The 13,901-nt window shown below is 42.2% G+C and overlaps 1 long non-coding RNA gene across 1 annotated transcript in view; it reads left to right on the top strand.

The window, feature by feature from the left end:
• The window catches only part of LOC106632369, a 6,706-nt gene extending 3,720 nt beyond the window's left edge, over positions 1–2,986 (top strand). Inside the window, exons 4-5 of the long non-coding RNA XR_001335736.2 lie at positions 1,567–1,750; positions 2,439–2,986. This is a non-coding gene — a long non-coding RNA (uncharacterized LOC106632369). The remainder of the gene's footprint in view (positions 1–1,566; positions 1,751–2,438) is intronic.
• The last annotated feature ends 10,915 nt before the right edge of the window (positions 2,987–13,901 follow it).

Genomic DNA, 13,901 nt, shown 5'->3' with positions numbered 1-13,901 from the left:
TGTCGGAGCCGGGGCTCGAACCAGCAACCTTCTGATTACAAGACGAACTGCCGACTCTTGAGCCACGATCGCCCCACAACAACAAACTAACCCCCTCTGTGAATTGCAGATTTATTGTTGTGGAGGGGTTTGCTAGTCCCAGTGATCCCAGAGGCTTTATTGTCGGAGTGCTGGGCAGTGGCCAGCACACACTGGCAACTGTGGTGTGCTGGTTCCTGGTTCCGGAGACAGGCCGGACTTTGTCTCAGCTGGGGTGGATATCTTAGTATCCCCTAGTTTTCCCTGGTGGACAAGAGGATATGTTCCCTGCACCTTCAGGTCAGGGAATAGGTCCTGACTGTCATCTGTGCCTGTGCGCCGAACAGCAGTTCAGAGTAAACTGCCAGCGTGCTCCACCTGGGGGCTGTCGTCTTACTGGGAGAATTCAACACTAATGCGGGCAACAACACTGAGACCTGGAAGGGCATGACTGGGAGGAAGGGTCTGCCAGATCTGAACCAGAGCTGGACTCCTGTGTGAACCAGGGTGTCTGTAACTGCACATGGCACTAGGACACCCCATACCACAGGTCGATGATCAATTTTGTAATTGTATCATCAGATCTGTGGCCGTATGTTCTGGACATTTGGATGAAGAAAGATGGTGAGCTTTTAACTGATCACCACCTGGAGGCGGAATTGGATCAGGTGGCAGGGGACGATGGTGGACAGACCTGGTGCACCTGAACGTAAAATGAGGGTTCGCTGGGAACACCTGACAGAGGCGAGATCTTCAACTGCTGCACTGAGCTGCGGCTGCAAGGTCGTTGGTGCCTGTCGTGGTGGTAACCCCCAAACCAGATGCAGGACAGCAGAGTGCAGCTGATTTGACTGAGGATATTGTTGGGTTGGAAGGAATACATCAAGGACCTCCTTAATCCCAGTCTTCCATAAAGCAAGCAGAGTCTGGAGACCTGGGGAGTGACTAGTCCATCACCGGAGTGAGGTCACTGAGGCAGCTAAACAACTCCTTGGTGGCGGGGCCCTTGGTGTGAATGAAGTTCGCCCTGAGTTTCTGAAGGATCTGGATCTTGCAGGGCTGTCTTGGTTGATATGCCTCTACAATGTTGTGTGGAGAGGGGCAGTACCTCTGGACTGGCAGACTGGGATGGTGGTTACCATCTTCAAGAAGAGGGACTGGAGGGTGTCCTCTGACTGTAGGGGCATTGGTAGGTGAGGAGTTTGACCATTTGTGAGGGGCTCAAAGTACAGCCATTACTCCTCTACATTGAAAGGAGCCGGTTTGGCCATGTAACAAGGAAGCCTCCTGGGTGAGGTGTTCTGGGCACGTTCCGCTGGGAGGGGGTCCCAGGACAGACCCAGGACACACTGGAGAGATTATATCTCTTGGCTGGCCCGGGAACACTGGAGGAGGTGGCTGCGGCCTCCATAACGCGGCCTCAGATAAGCGGAAGAAGATGGATGGATAGAACAAACTCACAGGCTGATGTGTGTCTGACAGTTAAGCTCTTAACTAATCTTTGTAGTCACTAAGCTTTATTGTTCACTCTCTCTTTTCTTTTTCCAGGTACTGAAGTTTGATTCTGACCAACTGAGAGAGAACCTGAAATTCTGTGAACCAGACAGACCCACAGTCACACCCAACTTCTATTTTGATCATTTTGAAAACGCTAAAATCTTGGTTAACCAATTGTGGCCCGACTCAGACTCCCTGCTGGAGGAGGAGCCTTCACTCAAGCTCAGTTTCAAAGGTAATTAATCCATAATTGAAACCAGCATTTCCTTTATCGGACTGGGTGAAGATGCCAGGTTTATGCTTTGGTACAAAACTTTATTCCATATTTGTTTTTTTTTAAACTAAAAATCACTAAAGCCAGTTTGTTTGTAGGACAAGTTAATGATTCAGATAAAGCATCACACAGATACCTGCTAATCAGCACCATCCACAGAAAACTGTGGAATCTGACCAAAGCTCTTAGTCAGACTTGTTGGATGGTTTGTTATTACAGTAACCTCAGAGCAGCCATGTTATTGGTCAGGTGATGTCATTAAAAATGCTCTAAAAGGCTCCAACAGCACAAACAAGGTCCAGAGGTCCAGTTCAGGTGAAGCTAGCAGACAGCTAGCAGCTACACCCACCTGTGTCACCATCCACCTGTCAGTTACATAGGCCACGCCCCTAGTAATGCAGACTTTATTCCTTAATACAATTTAAAAAGCTGTTATGAAGGTAGAAATGATCTGCAGAGACCAAACAGTTTGCGTATCAGGTTGTAAACATGTTTCATTCTGCTGTAAAGCTTTAACACTCTGTGGGACTGACTCACTGCTGCCTCTGCTGGACGTTAGAGGAATTGCAGGTTTTAGCTTCAAACACTGGCTTCAGTTTGGGAATGAAGACCACGTCTGTCTCTGACATATTCTCCTCTTTCTCTGCAGCGCTCTTTCTTTCCGTGAGAAAACCAAAGAGGATTAAAGACTTTACTGAAGTTTGAAGCCTGCCTGCAGTGAGACGACGCCTCCAGTTTAAACTCTGTTTGTTTGCTGTTCCGTATTTTAGACCAACCAAGTGTATTGTTTGACAGCGGTGTGGTCACAGCTTTAGATAACGCATATTTATGGGTTTTGAACGTATGAATTCATACATTGTTGTGTTGTTTTAACCTCTGGTGAGATAAGAGTGGGTGGAGCATCACAGCGCTGCTTCTTTAACCTACAGCAGAGGTCGGTGTTGTTGGTGTGATGGGTGGATGGATGTGACGTGTTCATGTACCCAAAGTTTAATATGAGACATTTCTGTATTTTGGCAAAGTGAAAGCTGTTTTTATTTTGTATCTGAAACACAAAGATGACTTTATTCATTTATTCATGCTTTGATCCAAACAGAAGAATAATATATCGAGTGCAGAGAGAGTGTGAGCGTGCAGCGTTTAAAGCGTGGAAGTAATCACATTACTTTGAGTTTGATTCCATAAAAAGTGACAAAAACATTAGCGTCCGCTGATCGCTGCGTGGGAAGAAAACTTCTTTTTACAGCGAAAAAACCCTAAACCTCCGAGCAAGCACCGAGTGCGCTGCCACGGGAATGTGACACAGAGAAACTCGCGGATCTCCCACTGACTGACCGCTGCAGCTCACCTGCACCAGAGCACACCTCCGCCTGCTTTCAGGTGAAAATAGAGCAACAGGACCGCTGAGTCTTTGATTTTATTTATTTTCTGCTGTGTTTTACTTGCATCTATTTGAAAGACTGAGTGTAAACACAAAACATATTTTATTTACTTTTAGCTCAGTGAGATGAGCAGCCGTTCTCAGCCCAGGAGGGCCGGGTTCAAGTCCCGCTTACGCCAACATTTTCTTCAGTTAACACTTCAACTGTTTAAACTCTTTTCAGCACAAATTCCAGCTTCTTAAGCTGTTTTTAGCACAAACTTCAGCTTCTTTTCCTCTTTTCAGCAGAAAGTCTGCTGATTCACCTTTTCTTAGCACAATTTTCATCCTCTTCTGCTCTTGTCAGCACAATTCAGCTTCTTCTGCACAGTGAATATTTTTTCTCTCATCATATCTTTGCTTGAGACCAGAGCAGGCGTTGCTCAGTGGGTTGAGCAGCCACGATGAGGTCTGGTGGCAAAGGTTCGAATCCTACATGTGACATTTGCTGCGCATCTTTCCTGCTTGCATGCACTCTGCGTTATTGACACTGCTTAGTGTGCCCCTTCAAATACAGCAGTTTTCAGCAAACAGTTCAGCTTCCACACAGTGTTTCCAGCAGGTAGTTCTCCTTCTTCTGCTTTTTTCAGATTACACTACACGGCATTCACACTGCATTTTCGCAGGAAATGCAACTTCTTCTAGTTACAACTGTTTTTGCATTACTGCCGCCTTGTGGATATACGAAGTATATCGATCCTAATTAACTTAACTTTAATGTTATGCCATCAAGTAACACATTAGTATTCTGTACAGACAATAATAGAGACAATTACATAGACTTTATTAGAAAAACATATTTTAACTTAACAATAACATATAATTTAAGTAAAATGAAAATAAATAATTTATATAGACTGGTTAGGACATGCTTTTTAAAAAAGTGGGAGAAAAATCATCAGAAATATCAGAAAAGCTGTTAATGCGACATTTGGTGAGTTACATTACAGTGAGCTACATTACATTGAGTTACATTACATTGAGTTACATTACAGTGAGCTACATTACATTGAGTTACATTACAGTGAGTTACATTACATTGAGTTACATTACAGTGAGCTACATTACAGTGAGTTACATTACATTGAGTTACATTACAGTGAGTACATTACAGTGAGTTACATTACAGTGAGCTACATTACATTGAGTTACATTACATTGAGTACATTACATTGAGTTACATTACAGAGTACATTACATTGAGTTACATTACATTGAGTTATATACATTACATTGAGTTACATTACAGTGAGCTACATTACATTGAGTTACATTACAGTGAGTTACATTACATTGAGTTACATTACAGTGAGCTACATTACAGTGAGTTACATTACATGTGAGTTACTTACATGATTACATTCGTGAGTTACATTACATTGAGTTACATTACAGTGAGCTACATTACAGTGAGTTACATTACATTGAGTTACATTACAGTGAGTTACATTACATGAGCTACATTACATTGAGTTACATTACAGTGAGCATTACAGTACATTACAGTGAGCTACATTACAGTTGAGTTACATTACAGAGACACATGAGTTACATTACATTGAGTTACATTACAGTGAGAATTGAGTTACATTACATTGAGTTACATTACAGTGAGTACATTACATTGAGTTACATTACAGTGAGTTACATTACATTGAGTTACATTACAGTGAGTTACATTACAGTGAGTTACATTACAGTGAGTTACATTACATGAGTTACATTACAGTGAGTTACATTACAGTGAGTTACATTACAGTGAGCTACATTACATTGAGTTACATTACATTGAGTTACATTACAGTGAGCTACATTACAGTAGTCATTAGTATACATTACATTGAGTTACATTACAGTGAGTTACATTACAGTGAGTTACATTACAGTGAGTTACATTACATTGAGTTACATTACAGTGAGCTACATTACATGAGTTACATTACAGTGAGTTACATTACATTGAGTTACATTACAGTGAGCTACATTACAGTGAGTTACATTACAGTGAGCTAGATTACAGTGAGTTACATTACAGTGAGTTACATTACAGTGAGCTGCATTACAGTGAGTTACATTACATTGAGTTACGTTACAGTGAGCTAGATTACAGTGAGTTACATTACATTGAGTTACATTACAGTGAGCTAGATTACAGTGAGTTACATTACATTGAGTTACATTACAGTGAGCTAGATTACAGTGAGTTACATTACAGTGAGTTACATTACAGTGAGCTGCATTACAGTGAGCTACATTACAGTGAGTTACATTACATTGAGTTACATTACAGTGAGCTAGATTACAGTGAGTTACATTACAGTGAGTTACATTACAGTGAGTTACATTACATTGAGTTACATTACATTGAGTTACATTACAGTGAGTTACATTACAGTGAGTTACATTACATAAAACATGAATCTGAAATTCATTTGACTCGATGGTTCAGTCATAAGCTTTAGTTTTCCCACAATCCTTTGCGGTTCAAAGGGTTTGAACAAAGTCGTTGGTGCCTTTGTGTTTCGATCAGTGTTGTTGATCAATCGTCATGCCAATGTGCATATTAATTATTATAAGTGACCTCACAGCCCTTCGTTCCTTCAGTGGGCTGGTTTCAGTCATTATGCAAATGTCCTGTTTGTAAGGTTGGAAACCTGCAGTCAGCTGAGACTGAAGACGTCGCCTGATGATAATGAAACGTTTCTCCCACTGAATCTTTTTCATTCTTTTCACTGTTTCTTCTTCAGATTTTTATTCGTTGTCACAGATTAGAGGAAACAGATCGTCTTCAGGTTCATAGCAGACGTGTTTCACTGCAAGATGAACTAATCATCTATGCAATAATTAAAATATTAGTTAGTTAAGGCTCTGATATGATCTGCTCAGCAGCCAAGAAAACTGCTGAAGTGCTGCTGCACCATCAATAGTGTTTGAGTTTTTGACAGCAGGGGGCGCTGCTGATCTAAAAACCCATGAGCTCTTAGCTGGGTGAACCAGTCGATTCTGTAATCTTCCCAAAGTGCTGCGACTGTCCCCGTGTAGCTCTCAGTGATCACAGACGAGGATTTCAGGACCTCTGAGCTTTGAGGTGGCCGTAGCAGTGCTCAGACGTGTTCTTTGGACTTCTTGGGAAGAATTACAAGGTTCTTAAGGTTTGATACCCTCATTCAGGTCCAGGACTGCTTGAGGTGCTTCTTAGTGTTCAAAGAAGGATTCAGAGATCAGGTCTATCAGGTTTCGTTGGTACCTGAGGTTGTTGGAGTGCCTACATATGTCATTTGTCTTTGCTGGAAGAGGTTTTGGTGCCACCATTGAGGTTCTGGGACAAAAATGTGGTGATCACTTACATTAGGTTGGTATGTGAAGTTCTGAGAGTGCTTATATGTGCTCTCGTTACCCCTCTGTGGGTTTGTCAAGGTCATTGATATCATTGGGGGTCTTTCTTGTGTACTTATAAAGTCCTAGTAGGCCTAGGATGACCTTAAAGGACCAGTTGGTAGGTTCTTTTGGCACTTGAGATGGTTGTGGGAGTGCAGTTATACGTCCTCTTTGTCCCTGTTGTGATTCAAGCACTACTTGAGGAGGATCACATGGTTACTGAGGAGGTTTTGACACTTCAAACTACCTAAACCTCCTGCTGTACATCCTCATGTGGCTTGTTAGTGTCCTTATAGAGTCGAAGGGACACTAGGAAGGAGCAGTGAAATGTTTCCAAGCAGAGAACCTCGTCCGCAGATGTTCTGGCCTTCATCCCAGCTGTGAGCTGAACATCATCAGCGTTTATCTGTAAAGTCTGTTGGCGAGGTGGTTTACCTCCTGACTGATGGCTCGCTGAGCGACTCCAAGTCAGCCTGATGATGTCACAGTAAATATGTCCGCCTTTGACGTGAGTCAGTGACTCTGCAGAGACGTGGGACAGATTATTATCACCATGACGATGAACCCTTTCACTGGGCACCGCTTCCCGCAGCAGACGCAGGTATGAAAATATGAAATGTAAACGAGCCGAAGGCGAGTTAATCATCAGCAGGTAGACGGACAATAAATGAGGTTCACACTGGATGACGCTCAGCAGGTGTTGCTGCAGGTGTTGCTGTGATTTGACAGTGAAATGAGCCTCAGTCAGCTTCCTGAAAAATCCTAAAATAAACCAGTTTAGTAGGACCAGCAGAGCCAGGAAGCAGCAAACACAGAGTTCATGAAGTCCACGGGTCGAAGTTAATGTGCTCATGAAAAGTGTGTTAACCTCGTAAGACCCGAACTCTTTCATGGCATTTTTAATTTGGGCTGATTGGGACCAGATGAATGTACAAACAAAGAATTAAAGATTTTTTTACCTAATTTTTGTTTTTGAGAAAAATTAGATCAACATATGAGGACATTTGTTTCAAATTTTGATAGGACAGTGGCAGCATAACGTCCTCGTAAGTGGACATCAGGCCCTTGTAGTTTGGTCTAGACGTCCCAGAATGTGATGTTCACGTATGTGGACGCCAGGTCCCAGGAGGTTAAATGTCCCAGGAACGATAGTTTAGCACTTTTTTCATTAGATTTAGTTTATTTCGGTTCCCGGTGTTTCAGCATTTGTGCTTTTACTGTTTTCAATCTTTATTTTCAGCTTCTGTTACCGTCAGCATTATTTTGTTTGTGTCAGGTACGCAGGTATTACAGTCAAACTACACCTCAGCTGTCCACACGAGATTCCTGACATCCTGGGGCCAGTTGGGATCCTCTTCAACAGTGGCTCAGATCTTTAGGAGCGATTGGAAGTCCTAAAGCTGAAGAGTTTAGGACATTTTTGAAGAAAACATATGTAAACAAAGCTACCACAAACAAAACAGGTAACAGCTGACGGGAAGCCACACCCACAATGTTAACGCCGCTACCTGTGACACTACCAAAGCGGTCACGCTGCTGAGCAGCTGGAACCTTCCATCAGACCAGACTGATGTTAGAGTGGAAACATGGAAACAGACCATTACATTTAAACTGAGCTCATAGCTTTATTAAAATGTTACGTTTTCACGGTTTAAATATTAAGTTTTGATATTGTCAATAAAATAGTAAATATGTTTTATTTGTTCAGTGCTTTTCAGTTTCTTTTTAAGAAATCAGCAGTGTCACAGATCGTCGCTCCAATGGAAACCAGTTCAACAGCTTTGGGGCCACAACCTCGAAACCACAGTCGCCTTTGGTCTTTAACCTGGAGCGAGGTGCAGCACGGAGCAGCTGACCTCAGAGATCTCCAGGCTCTGACAGCTTATGAGCTCTGAAAATCTTTGCAGTCTGTTGTTATGACATTTCACATTTTGGGAAATGTGTCGTTTCCATCATTAGACAAAAACTGTGAAGGCAGCGTCTGCACAGCAGGGGGCGCTGCAGAGACTAAACATGCTGCGTGAATCACTGATGCAAAGAAGGAAGTACCATGAGAGTTTGGGTGACGGTGTCTGTCCATCGTACTGGGAACACTGGTGAGTCACTGGAGTCACGAGGCTCACGCTGATGTTTGGGCCGTGAGTCACGGTCCGATCAAACCTTCTCACTGATTCAAAAAGGAAAACAAGAAGTGACCTGCTGATGTCATCAACTTCTTCTTCTGCTGTTCTGCTGATTCGAGTCTCTTCGCTTTACTTTTAGTAAGTGTGAAGTTAAATATAAAGACGGTAAAATGCTGACAGGCTGCAACCCTGCCTGACCCACTGGGATTTAATGTTTCTGCTCAGCAGCGCCCCCTGTGGCCTCAAAAATATTGGCGAGTCAAGTTTAATGTGGAGATAAAGTCTGATGAGCCGGACGGATCGTCTCAGTCGTTCTCTCTGCTGAAGTTTGGCCCGTTTCTCCTTCAGTGTGATGGCGTTTGCCTCAGTGGGACAGTTTGACCCTCGCCCTCCATCTTTGCTAACATGTTCACGTGAGCCTAACCACAGCTCTGTTGGATATCAAACTTTACTGACACAGCTGGAGATCATTTCATTGGAGCTGAAGTCCAGTTTGGACCCGGAAATAAACTCCACTCGCACCTGATCTGTAACCACAGACTGTAGACAATGATGGAAGTAGGTCAGAGAGCCTTAATCTCTGAGCTCAGTTTATTATTGTCTGCCCTACAATATAAAGTACCTTGATTTACTGCTGTTGTGATTTAAATAAATAAAAGTGAATTGAACTTCTGTGTTGAGTTTATGGTCTCAGTTGCTGTTTATCAGCTACAAACATGTTGATCCAGACGCTCTACAGAGGAGCGGCTTTGGCCTGAAACAAACTGCAGGATCACGTCTCAAAGCTTCGACAGGAAGAGGAAGTGGCTCCCTGCGTATGAAGAGACGCTCCAGAGGAAAACACGACATCCTGAAAGAGCTCAGCCTCTTTAACCCTTTGTGGTCTCTAACACACTTTCTGATGTCGTGTGAGCAGCGTGCAGACGGACGTGAGCATCTTTTAGTCAGAGTCTCCAGATGTCCACACGCTACGAGGACGCGACTTTGAGCTCGGTGACGGTGTTGGTCCCTTCATAAGTCGGTCCTGTCCGATGGACTCATCCTGCTTCATCCACATCATCTTCAAATATTTTAATTTATCTGGACCTTTCAGCTCACTGTTCTCTGTTTCACTGTCACCAGGGCAGGGCTGGACTGGGACAAAAAATCGGCCCGGGCATTTTGACTAGAGACCGGCCCACCAAAAATGTGACGTCATTCAGGGGTAAAACCGCAAAGGATTCTGGGAACTTGTGGCAAGAGGTACTAGCGCATGCAGGCTTTCAATTGAACTCAGTTACACAGCGATAAAAAGAAACACAAAAAATGGCAAGAAGCTGTTGTATTATTAACTGCAATAGCCGGTGTTGTGCCAAAAAGTGATTGCTCGTATTTAAATTGCTATAAGTAACTTGTTGGGCTATAATATGTGAAACATATGTCAAATGCATCCCTCATGGATGACATAAAGTCATCTCTCCATCTCTCTCTGCTGCTCTTCTGTCTCCTCTGTCACAGACTTCTCCACTTTTGATGATAAATCAGCTGGTGCAACATGTAAGGATTGGCACAATTTGTTAAGATTTTGAGGAGTTTGAGAAACTAACCTTAAGCATAAAATAAAATTTACTATCAGTAACTTCATAGCACCCGCCCAGCAGTATATAAACTCCGTCATGCTAGCTAGTACGCAGTACCAGTTATTCTAAGCGACTGTAAAAAGTCAGCACAACGAAAACAAACTACAACTAAACTTGGTTTATATCTGACACAGACAGACAGCAGGTCATAACTTCTTACCTGAAGTTCAGTTCCTCTGCCACTATGACCGGCGGCCGCCTCGGGTCTCTCCTCCTCTTGCCTCCCCTTTCCCTTATCCACCTGCTGGCCTCCACCACTTGCTGATGTTGCTAAATCTGTGGAAGCTATGCCATAGCTACCGCCAAACAATTCAGTTATTTTTACACATTTGGCAGCGTCTGCCTGAAGGGCTTGTTTCTTTTTGGCCCTAATTTTTTCTGCACCTCCTTTCCTTTTTTTGTTCTCCATTTTCTTTAGTTCGTCTATAAGATTGCTAAACAAGGGGGAGGGTGCATCCGACCTCCTCGGCTGTAATTGGTCCAGCCCAGAGTCGATCATGACCAATTGGCCAATCCAACACCTTTCATTATTTATACCCTTCCAAAAAAAAAAAAAATCGATCGGCCCATAAAAACAAAAAATCGCCAGCGGCCCACCGGGCAAATGCCCGGTATGCCCGATGGCCAGTCCAGCTATGCACCAGGGTTCAGACTTGACTCTTCTTTACCTTTGTTTTGTCCTCTAAGAAAAATTTGCCATCAAAAATGTTTTTTCTTCATCAAATGGTCTGAAAATAACAGGAGTTGTTCAGTATTATGCTACGCATGATTGGAATAAGTTTTAAGTCATTTGATTCATTTATGGTTTTTTTATTGGATTTTATAACACCTGTGGTGTGAGATAAAAACATGGGCAGCATGTGATGCCAGAGGGGCCGATGGCGCGATATGGCAGCCTCGCTTCTGTCAGTCTGCCCAGGGCAGCTGTGGCTACAACCGTAGCTTGCCTCCACCAGTGTGTGAATGTGAGAGTGAATGAATAGTGGCATTGTAAAGCGCTTTGGGTGCCTTGAAAAGCGCTATATAAATCCAATCCATTATTATTATTATTATGTGTACGATGGCAAACCGTCTGTCCTGCAGTCAGGACACGCGAGTTGTCCCTAACATTGCAGGTTTCCAAAAGAAAACAATCACCTGTAACAGCTTGTTTACTGTATATGCCCCTTGGCCTGCAACTGCAGAAAGAAAAGTTCCATTATGAGGTTTTATGCAGACTAAATTTGAAATGAAAAAAGAAATAGTGTCAAAATGTTTGAATTAAGTTTTAATTAAAAATGGGGGAAAAATCCACCTCATATTAATTAAGTATCAATCAAACCAGATGGTGTCATTTTGAGCCCTGAGGACCACAGCTGTGATTATGTGCTGCCATTTAAAATTCATACATGGTTCAAAAAAACCTTTCTCACTAAAGTTCAACATACAGCACTATGTAGTTATTCAGGTCAAAATAATCATTTAAACGTTTTATTGTTTCATTTTATTTTCGCTCAAAAACAGACGATACATTATGTAAACAAGGTCTGTGGCCCTAAATTGCAAAATGAAAGGTCAGTTTTGTGTTAATGTGTTAATCTTAAGTAAAACTAAGGTGTAACACTGAATTGATTGACAATTTGTACTTTGTACTTGAAAAAACACTGAAATGAAGTGGTGTCATTTCTGACCCTTGAGGACATTAAGAGGGTTAAGTCACCACGTCCAGCCCATCATCTATGAGTTTATTCAGCCATGAAATTTCAAATACATTTGAAATATTCAGACCGCTGCTTTAACTTACACACATGCATTGTGCTGCTTTCACTAAACAATAAATCTAATTTGTAGTGAACTATTTTATATTATTAATTTTAGTTCATAATTTAATGCTTCTTAATATCTTTCTAGTGATTTCTATTTCTCTGTAATTCTATTAGAATTCATGCTGTCAGCTAACAAGTTTGTTAATGTTAGCAAACGATTTCTGACATTTGCCTTGTCAACCAGCTAGCTGTTGTTACCTTTTCACAGTTTCGCCCGGTTCGTAGATTCGTCAGGCCTCCAGAAAGAACACCGGGGACTCAGTAGTCAATTCACAACACTTTTATTAATACACACTCATTGATCACACTTATTGATTATACCTATTGATTACACCTTCTAGAAGGGAGATGTACAGGACCCCGGACTTTCTCTGCAGATCTGAACTCCTTTGTGCGTTACATGCAGTTTTGTATCAGTGACCCGCCTTCTAAACCCTCTACAAGGTGCCATAAATCTAAGTACTATGTTTACAAACTTTCACTTGTGTGTGTGCGAGCCTGTGAATGCCTACATGTGCGCGTTCCCGCGTGCCTATATGAGTGCTCGTGTGTGACTGTGTGCACATACCTGTGTGTACGTGTGAGTGCACATGAGTGAGTGTGCGTGTGGATGTGTGTGCGTGACAGTTAAAACACTGTGGGTGTAGGTGACTCCCTAGGTCATAAAACCCATCTCCCTTCCAGACCACAGTTATCCAGTTACAAATGTTGAGACCCCCACCCAAACATCCTCTGGGGAATTTCCACTCAGTGGGGAGGTCTACAATCTACTCCTAAGTTCACAACACAGTGAGGCCTTTATTATATTGAGGGCAGCGTCTCTACAATAGTTCTACATTCTATGATAACACATTTCTAAACTCTAAATCAGCTAAACATTCTACACTGTTCACGTTTTTAGCATCTAACTACTTCATTTGTTTATCCAAACTTTATGTCTAGTGATCACGTTCAAGTGGAAACCGAGTTAAGTTTAGTTTTAGCTTTTGTGTTGCAGTTAGCTATTTTAGCGTTTATGTTTAGCTAACAGTTTGAACTGTTAGCCACACTTAAGTGAGCTATTTCAAACATTTTCTGAGTAATACTTAGAAATTTATATAACTGATGTGTTATTCCTGTTTTTCTATGTATCTATTGTTTATCTTGTTGAATTTCTTCTCCTTTCCTTAAATTGTTATTCAGGCAGCTGCTTTTGTCAATTAGTGCTTTATGAACTGAATTTAACAAACACCCCAATAATAAAGACTCATCAATAGTTCAGATTTAAAGCAGCAGGATTCGATCTGTGTCATAAATTAGTGTTCAACGATGCAGAGATACTGCAGGAAAATAAAAGTCTGGTTTGGTTGGCGTCAGAGATGATTATATTTCATGTGTGTAGACATTTATTCACCCTGGTAACCTGAATATCTGGTGTATTTATTGTTGCCCTGAACCTGTCTGCTGAGTTTTGGACTCGGTGTGTTTGTGATTTGTTTATTCTGTAGTCAGTCGCTATAACAGTCCTTTCATCGTTTGAGGAAGTTGTTTGTCCCGGGTCATTCATTAACTTCACTTCCCCTGAACTCATTTACCTGAACAACAACATGCTGGCTTCACATGACGACGGCGCAGACGCCGTCATGGGAAGCCATGTAAAATCGACTTTTACCGTCACAGCTGAGCTGCACGTTTAAAGTTAGCATTAGAGGAAGTTAAAGAGCAGAAGCATCGTAAAAGGCTAACTAATAACCAGAACAGGCATCGCTGACAGTTTCCTTTGTGCTG

This window comes from Haplochromis burtoni, unplaced genomic scaffold (genome assembly GCF_018398535.1).
Source record: "Haplochromis burtoni strain Fernald_Lab_line unplaced genomic scaffold, NCSU_Asbu1 Contig_505, whole genome shotgun sequence".
Taxonomy (NCBI): Eukaryota; Metazoa; Chordata; class Actinopteri; order Cichliformes; family Cichlidae; genus Haplochromis; species Haplochromis burtoni.
This window is presented reverse-complemented; position numbering and strand designations above follow the sequence as displayed.